General features: G+C 46.3%; 1 pseudogene; it reads right to left on the bottom strand.

Moving 5' to 3' along the window:
- Positions 1 to 1967: 1967 nt before the first annotated feature.
- LOC124709315 lies at positions 1968 to 2085 on the bottom strand (annotated as a pseudogene).
- Between the last annotated feature and the right edge of the window lie 7163 nt (positions 2086 to 9248).

Consider the following 9248-nt stretch of genomic DNA (forward strand, 5'->3'; position numbering starts at 1 on the left):
TCCCAGCAGGGCATGTAATGCAGTGCTGGTGGTTGTGGTGGTGGTGGTGGTGGTGATGGTGATGGAGAGAGACGAACAGCAAATCATCGTTAAAAGATTCCATTTATAACCGACACAGAGACAAGATTGTAGCTGAAGATTAGGTCGGTGGCCTCTTTGGCGTTGATGGCTACGGTTGTTGGAGTATGCCAGTGCAGCGGTTGTCGTAGAGAAAAGCGGTGCACCCTGGTGGTGGCACTTTTTGGTGTCAGTGCAACCACAGAGACCTGGCAAAAGGCAGCGAGTCGTCTGCGACAGACGACAGCTGGCAGCCCTGGTTGTTGGCCACTCCTGCAGCAGCTAAATACTCGTACAACACATCGCATCAGGCAGACTTTACCTTCTTATTCTGACGTGAATGAAGACAGTGGCGAGTGCTCAATCTGGGTGTTGCAGCAACATTTTCGGTGTGCGTAGGCCAGTGTACAGAAATCATGTAGCTGGGCGTCTAGCTTGTCCAGACCCAAAACCGAGGCTCACAAGGTAGGTGGCTGTTAGAAAAAGAAAGTAACTCAGCTGATGACTCGACGGTCCGAAGGCACCATGCTAATTACATACAGATTTGACTCAGTGGATGTCTGCAGCTATTGACAGTAAAGTCTGTAGGCAGTGGCCGACAGCTTCATCTCGGATGGCAAGCGGTCTTTATCTCGTTGTTTCCGGCTGGCAAACTGCATCACTTTGCATGCGATGCTCACCTGGATACAGCTGAGCACAATGAGAATGAGGGCCCAATTTACGTTTTGTATATATGAGCTAAGCTGGCTAACGTTCCTCCAATGGCAGCACTCGCAGCCCAGAAATCATAACAAGTTGGGTCATCACTGATGGGTAACGATGATTTCATTTAGTCCGGTTTTTCTCTTCGGTCAGCTCCTTCAAAAGATGCAGGCTCATGCTGTAAGATGCCACAACCTCGGCTTTCAGAGGTGCTGGCTGGCGCCTTCTGCAGTACCTGTGTATGATAAGTGCGTTATCGCGTCCTGAGTACACTCCACTGTTCCACAGTGCCTAGTTAAGAGCATCACTGGTGCTTCTCTCTCCATGATGTCGCTGTGCTGAACCTATGAAGAATAGTTTATCGTCTCCCACAGAAGTCGTGGTGCAACGTTGTTACCGCAAATTTGATTTTAGATACGCCGTGTTGAGACATTCCGACTTCGGCATTGAGTTAGTAAACAGCGTGTAGCGCTGTCCTGCCTGCTTGACAGTCGCAATACGTAGCACAGAACTCTACACAAAGAGAGATCTGCTGATGGGTCCTGTAAAAGGGTATCCAATATATGTGGGCCTCACATCATTAGCCTTCCTTCTCTGAGGCTACATGGAAGCTGAAGCGTAGTCTACCCTTGTGAACTTAGGAGAAGAATTAATTGCAAGAATTCGTAAAGCAGCCACACACGTACAGAACACGCCACACATTTCCCGTCAACCAAGGGTTGCCCTACTAGGTCTATAATGGTGCTCGTTTTAAACATTTCATGTAACATTGTTCAGGACAATAAAGATATGAAACATATGTAACAATGTTTTAGTTTCAATCTCACCCAGTAACCTGAAAGGTACTCTGTATCGGAATACGCATTTCTGAAATACGATTGTGTAACGAAATATATGTGTCGCTGGCATCATACCTATCGTTTTCGACATAGAAGTTTTGCATACCTTATATACGTAGTGTGTTTAAAAAAGTGTCACTGTAGATCAAAGCTAGAGGAAACATACTCCCTCCGAGCAGGCCTTGGAGAGCCCAACAGTAACGACCGGCCTCCATGTCATCCCCAGCCCACAGGCATCACTTGATGCGGATATGGAGGGACATATGGCATAGCGCTCTCCCCGCCTTATGTCTGTTTACGAGACCGGAGCCCCTATTTCTCAATCAAGTAGCTCCTCAGTTTGCCTCACAAGGCTGAGGGCACCCCCCTGGCCAACAGCGCTCTGCAGACCGGATAGTCACCCATCCAAGTGCTAGCCCAGCCCGACAGCGCTTAACTTCGGTGATCTGACGGGAACCGGTGTCATCACTGCGGAAAGGCCGTTGGCACAATTATATGAGAACCAATATCTGTTGAGATATGGTACTTTACTTCAGACCAGTAAAGTGTACTATTCGATGGTGTAGGCCATCTCACTGTTGCAGTTCATTGCACATGGCTGAATGGTCGTCTGCAATGCGTGTGAGTTCTCTGGCCAGCATACCATGATGCTCGCTTACAATTCTGCCAGTGGCTTCTACAACAGATCAGTGAAGAGTCATAGTTCACAGCGAGCATTTTATTTACAAGTGAGGCAGGATTCACAAGAGAGAGCGCACGAAAAATGAACACTTATATCTTTCTCTGGTTTTTTTTTGTTTTATTGTGATAATGGTTTCTCTCTATGTAGCCTGGCGTCAAAACATATTTTGACATTCGGAGGAGAAAGTTGGTTATTGACCGGAGTGGCCGAGCGGTTCTAGGCGCTACAGTCTGGAACCTCGCAACCACTACAGTCGCAGGTTCGAATCCTGCCTCGGGTATCGATGTGTGTGATGTCCTTAGGTTAGTTAGGTTTAAGTAGTTCTAAGTTCTAGGGGACTGATGACCTCAGGAGTTAAGTCCCATGGTGCTCAGAGCCCATAAAGTTGGTTATTGAAATTTCGTGAGAAACTGTTTTAATGATGACCACCCTAAATCCCATACCATGTCTGTGATGCTGTCTCCCCTATTTCTCGATAATACAAAACGTGCTGCCCTTCTTTGAACTTTGTTATGTTTTTGGCTGCGGGGAAATTTTACAGCTTTGGCGTTATGTTCAACATATCGAAAATGTAAAGACGTCACAGTAGACTGTGACCAGTACATTTGAAACAATCCAAATGGAGCCAGGTGTCCTCACAGAGACAATTAGTCTAGTGGTTTTCTAGTTGAGGACCATTAGATCACTGGAAAGAAGGGCTGAAGGATGTGTCAGGATATTGGGTAACCACATGCAGCACTGCTTCCACATAACAAACAGACGGGAATATGAGGATGGGTCGGCCCATAACTCATCAGGTGTTGGTTTTCGGACATGTCATTGGAACTTTTCTGGTAGTTTTGTGCAGTACCACCTCCTGTAGGAATATCAGACGTTTTTTTAAACAATATTTTTCAGCATCTTTACAACAAACATCTCTGGATGATAGATGACATCATGGAGAACAGCATCTGTTAGAGACGAAACGTTCACCATCACTCCATAGCGACCCTCGGCATCCTTTGAGACTGGTTACTCCCCTGAGAGGCAGCAGGGTGTAGGCACTCTGCAGCGTTCGTACGCAGCGTGTGTAAGTAAAGTAAATGTGTGTTGAATCTTATGGGACTTAACTGCTAAGGTCATCAGTCCCTAAGCTTACACACTACTTAACGTAAATTATCCTAAGTACAAACACACACACACCCATGCCCGAAGGGGCACTCGAACCTCCGCCGGGACCAGCCGCGCAGTCCTATGCAGTGAGTGGCGCCTGTCAGTCAGCCATCTGCTCTGCGTGAAAGGCAAGTAGGCTGACCAAAATGGAAGATTCTGATTCGTTTCTAAAATATCTTCTACCTGGCAGAGACAATCATTCTAGTGGTCTTGTTGTTGAAAATGATTATATCAGTTTTCTGGGTAGACAGTGTGGTGCACACCTGCTTGGAAAACTCTATTACTTCAGCCAAATCTGGTTTTCACAGCGTCTTTGTTCCTCATGACGAGATCTGACACACCTAGAGATTTTCATGCAAAGACTTTGAAACGCCGTCTTCTCCACATGCAACAACTTTGAAAGAGTACTTTCTTTTCCGTATTTTTGTGAAGTTCTGAATTTGCCGCACATTTTAAGCTTTTAAAAATACCTGCCGGGAAGGCTGCGGGTCGGATATTTCAGAGAGCGGTGAATCGAAATTCGACGCGTTCGTCACGGACAATGCAGCCGATGGTCCAATGAGAGCCGGGTAGGCAGCGGCGAAATACACGTATGTGAGTGATGCGCTGCGGCGGCAGCCATACGCGCAATGCGCGCTGGCGATCCTCGGACTGAAGACTGAGCAGGGGCTAAAAGGTGCCCGGGGGGTGGGGGGGAGGGGATGGGGAGGGGTGTGCCCCGGCTGCCCGGTCGCGCTAATTCCTCCCCCCCTCCCTCCCGCGCACAGAATCGATACCTGCTGGCCGAGCGCCCCTGCCGCGCCAGCTCGCGCCGCGCTGCAAGTTTAATGTTTTGTCCATAGAGACGGCGGCCCACCCCCTCCCGCTGCCGCCCCCGCGCCACTCGGCGGCGGCCGCTGTTGTCGCAGGGTTCGCGGTGCGCCTTTGTGTTGTGCGCTGCAGCCGCCGCTGCCGCCACCGCCGCCCCCGCAGACTCAATGCCGAGTTTCCGCAGCAACAGCGGCTACTGATACAAAAAACACTGTGCCCCCCCCCCCCCCCCCCCCATGCGCTCAGGATCATCTTTGCCCCAATGTCCCGCTGCCAGTTAGAGCAGCCGCTGAGACCCTGGGACCGAAGTCTGTGCTCTGAAACCAACAGCAACTCTAATTCCACTGGTATAAAGGCTGGATCTTAATTAAGGGGAAAAGATTATGGAGGTGATTCGTCACTGGAAAAGAAACAAAAATGTTCGTACAAATATACTAACAGATCAAAAGTATCTGGACTCTCGCAAGTGTGATCAGTAAATGACACGAGAGGCGGACCGCTAGTATGAAAGGAGATGGAGAGTATTGTGCTGAAGGACAGAAACAGTAACAGTAGGAAGGTTCGGTCAAATGGCACTTGAATAACAAATTCATCAGGGTCATTTCATCCCTACTATAGCTGCCCAAGTTGGTGATGTGAGTGCGAAGTGGAAATACGGAGCAACAACCGCGACTAAAACAAGATCAGGTGAGCCTCAAGTACTGATGGGACCTGAACACAGCACTCTTAGGATGCGTTAGAACATCGCTCCACACCTCAGCGTCCAAGACCACTACATTCTATGGTTTCGCCTTCTGATGAGGAATGGACTGCCTGCCATCCCCCACAGACATCCAGACACCTCGCTGAATGTGTCCCCAGCAGAGTTGAAGACGTCATAAAAGCGAATTAGTGGCCACAGATAGGTGTCCGGATACTTCCGATGAAATAGAACATGTGCACGAAGAGACGAGCTTGTACTTCAGTTAATTAGAACTAGAACAATACAACACACCTTACATGGTAGTAATACGAGGCGTGTTTTATAAGTAAGTACCGTTTTGAAATTTAAAAAAAGACGTGCTAAGATATCTCCATAATTTTATTTTTACATGAAAGCCTGTACCTCAATCTACCGGGTGATCAAAAAGTCAGTATAAATTTGAAAACTTAATAAACCACGGAATAATGTAGACAGAGAGGTAAAAATTGACACACATGCTTGGAATGACATGGGGTTTTATTAGAACCAAAAAAAACAAAAAAAAACAAAGTATTGCTAGATGCGTGAAAGATCTCTTGCCCGCGTCGTTTGGTGATGATCGTGCGCTCAGCCGCCACTTTCGTCATGCTTGGCCTCCCAGGTCCCCAGACCTTAGTCCGTGCGATTATTCGCTTTGCGGTTGCCTGAAGTCGCAAGTGTATCGTGATCGACCGACATCTCTAGGGATGCTGAAAGACAACATCCGACGCCAATGCCTCACCATAAACTCCGGACATGCTTTACAGTGCTGTTCACAACATTATTCCTCGACTACAGCTATTGTTGAGGAATGGTGGTGGACATATTGAGCATTTCCTGTAAAGAACATCATCTTTGCTTTGTCTTACTTTGTTATGCTAACTGCCGGCCGCAGTGGCCGTGCGGTTCTAGGCGCGACAGTCTGGAGCCGAGCGACCGCTACGGTAGCAGGTTCGAATCCTGCCTCGGGCATGGATGTGTGTGACGCCCTTAGGTTAGTTAGGTTTAAGTAATTCTAAGTTCTAGGCGACTGATGACCTTAGTGCTTAGTGCTCAGAGCCATTTGAACCATTTGTTGTGCTAATTATTGCTATTCTGATCAGATGAAGAGCCATCTGTCGGACATTTTTTGAACTTTTGTATTTTTTTGGTCCTAATAAAACCGCATGTCATTCTTAGCTTGTTTGTCAATTTGTACTTCTCTATCTACGTTATTCCGTGATTTATTCAGTTTTCAAATTCATACAGACTTCTTGATGTCTCGGTACTTTCCTACATGATTTCCGTCAATATTGAGGCACTTGTCATAACTTTGTACCAGTTTTTGAATATCCTCTTCATAGACGTCTGCCGCCTGACTTGTTAACCACTGCATCATCACTGTTTTGACTTCGTCATCGTCTTGAAGACGCTGACTGCCTAGGTGTTTCTTCAAGTGCAGGAACAGATGGTAGTCACTGGGCGCAAGATCGGTGCTGTACGGAGGATGATCTAGAGTTTCCCGTCGAGAAGATGTGATGAGATCTTTGGTCTGATTCGCCACATGCGGACGGGCATTGTCTTGAAGCAAAACGATGTCCTTGCTCAACTTCCATGGAATGATGCTTTGATTCTGGTGTGACGTAGGCCACCCATGTTTGATCGCCCCTAACAATTTGGCTTAATAGATCATCACCGTCGTTGTGGTACCGCTCAAGGAAAGTCAATGCACTGTCTAAACGTTTGGTTTTGTGCACATCCGTCAACATTTTCGGTACCCAACGTGCGCACAACTTTCGGTAATTCAAGTGCTCGGTCACAATGCCATACAAAACACTACGAGAAACATTAGAAAAGTCATCCCGCAAGGAGGAAATCGTAAAGTGTCTGTTTTTTCTCACCTTATTGTCCACTTCCTGCACCAAACTTCCGTTAACGACTGAAGGACGCCCACTCCGTTGATCATAATGCACATTTGTGTGGCCATCTTTAAATGCTCTCACCCACTTCCTTACCATTCCATCACTCATAATGTTTTCTTCGTAAACTGCACAGATCTCACGATGAATATCGATCGCTTTTAGGCCTTTCGCACTAAGAAATCTTATAACAGCCCGTACTTCACAGTCGGCGGGACTCACGATTATCGGAGGCATCTTAAACACTCAGCACACAACATAAACTAGGAAGAATCAGACTGTAATGGCGTCAGTGCGTAGATTAAGGTAAGGCTTTCATGTAAAAACAAAATTATTGAGCTATCTTAGCACGTCTTTCTTTAATTTCAAAACGGTACTTACTTAAAAACACGCTTCGTATATTGTTTCACTGAAATGGAAATATTGGCACTGCGATTCAATACTGTTGGAAGAGTAAATACTATCAGTTACATAAAAAATTTCTGTCTCGGCCAGGATAGTCTCCTACATGTGCTCACCCCTCCTCCCTCCCTTCCTATTAAATTAGTGAATTTGTGTACCAACGACCAACACCAAATCACACGACCCACTTACGCCGACGATCTGGTCATCACAACTCAAAAAAAGAACTTTGAGAAGGTAGAACAAAATCTGGAACGCTTCCATACAATGTAAGAATACTAAGAAGCAAATTCCCTTAAATACAATCGGAATCTTCCAACTTCATCTTAAACAAGCAATCAGAAAGCTGAATGTGACCTAGAAAGGCACCACACTGGAACACGCAGATCAACTGAAAGCTTGTGTGTCTAGCTGGACAGGTCATAGAGGTAGAAACATCACGACAAGAAGACCTGTTACCAGGTCACAGGAAGAAATAAGTCTTGAGACAACTACTCTCCAAACACAGGAGACGACCAGTGGCGAGAGCTTGGGATAGAGGATTTGGAGGAGGCTCAACTACAACACGAAGGGTGGGTCAGAAACGAAGAGAAACCAGATCGAGTGGCACTGATAGATCAATATGACGACAGATGTGATTCTGGCTGACATCAGGATGTAGAACATCTCCTGCTGTGTCCTAACTATCAAAGTCTGTGTAACCTCGATGAATTATAGCAAAGACACATTGGACATAGCCCAATGTTGGACTGAAATATTAGATCTCCGGTCACGAAACAGTAATATAAAGTAGATATTTCTCCTTCTCAATTGCAGAGTATTTTTTTAATTTTACTAATTTCAGTGACGTATGCACCACATTATCATATAAATGTTAGCTGCGCTATCGCCAGCCTGATTTTACATTGATGTACTGTTCGTAGCCAATGCAAGTGGTCGGGCGGCAAGGCTGCTCCAATATTAATAATATATATGAAAGCGGACTTGTTTCTCTGACATAGTTAAACAATTTCCCCCCAAAATAACTAGCAAGGAATTCAATGTCTTTGAAATTAAACAAGAATCACAATTAACCTAATTTATTACATTAAACTGCTTGATAAATTGTTTAACAAACATTGACAATCATAAGCTAATGTCTCGGCAACTCTGGACGAGGGATATCGAATGTACACCACTGGCCACTAACATTGCTACACCACGAAGATGACGTGCTACAGACGCGAAATTTAACCGACAGGAAGAAGAAGCTGTGAGATGCAAATGATTAACTTTTCAGAGCATTTACGCAAGGTTAGCGCCGGTGGCGACACCTACAACGTGCTGACTTGAGGAAAGTTTCCAACCGATTTCTCATACACAAACAGCAGTTGACCGGCGTTGCCTGGTGAAACGTTGTTGTGATGCCTCGTATATGGAGGAGAAATGCATACCATCACGTTTCCGACTTTGATAAAGGTCGGATTGTAGCCTTTCGCGATTGCGGTTTATCGTATGGCGACATTGCTGCTCGCGTTGGCCGAGATCCAATGACTGTTAGCAGAATATGGAATCGGTGGGTTCAGGAGAGTAATACGGAATGCCGTGGTGGATCCCAACGGCTTCGTATCACTAGCAGTCGAGATGACAGGCATCTTATCCGCACGGCTGTAACGGATCGTGCAGCCACGTCTCGATCCCTCAGTCAACAGAACAACCTCTGCACGATGTAAGGGGTCCGTAGACCCTTACTATAAGTTTGCACTCGGCACAGGTCGACAGGGCAAACAATCGATAGTGTGTCGTGTTGCGAGAGCGAGTGTAGAGTTGAGTCAGTTCCCAGGTTGCGGTTGCTGTAATGCAAGGGTTTACCGACAAAGGGAGTGGCCATCGCCGCGGTTTAACCCCTTTGTGTTAGAATTATACGGGAAAAGTGAAAAAGTATAATTACGAGAGTGAACAGTGATATTTCTGTGCCGATATTTGTGGTTTCGCGTCTACCGCGC

Source organism: Schistocerca piceifrons, chromosome 7 (assembly GCF_021461385.2).
Source record: "Schistocerca piceifrons isolate TAMUIC-IGC-003096 chromosome 7, iqSchPice1.1, whole genome shotgun sequence".
In the NCBI taxonomy this organism is placed as follows: Eukaryota; Metazoa; Arthropoda; class Insecta; order Orthoptera; family Acrididae; genus Schistocerca; species Schistocerca piceifrons.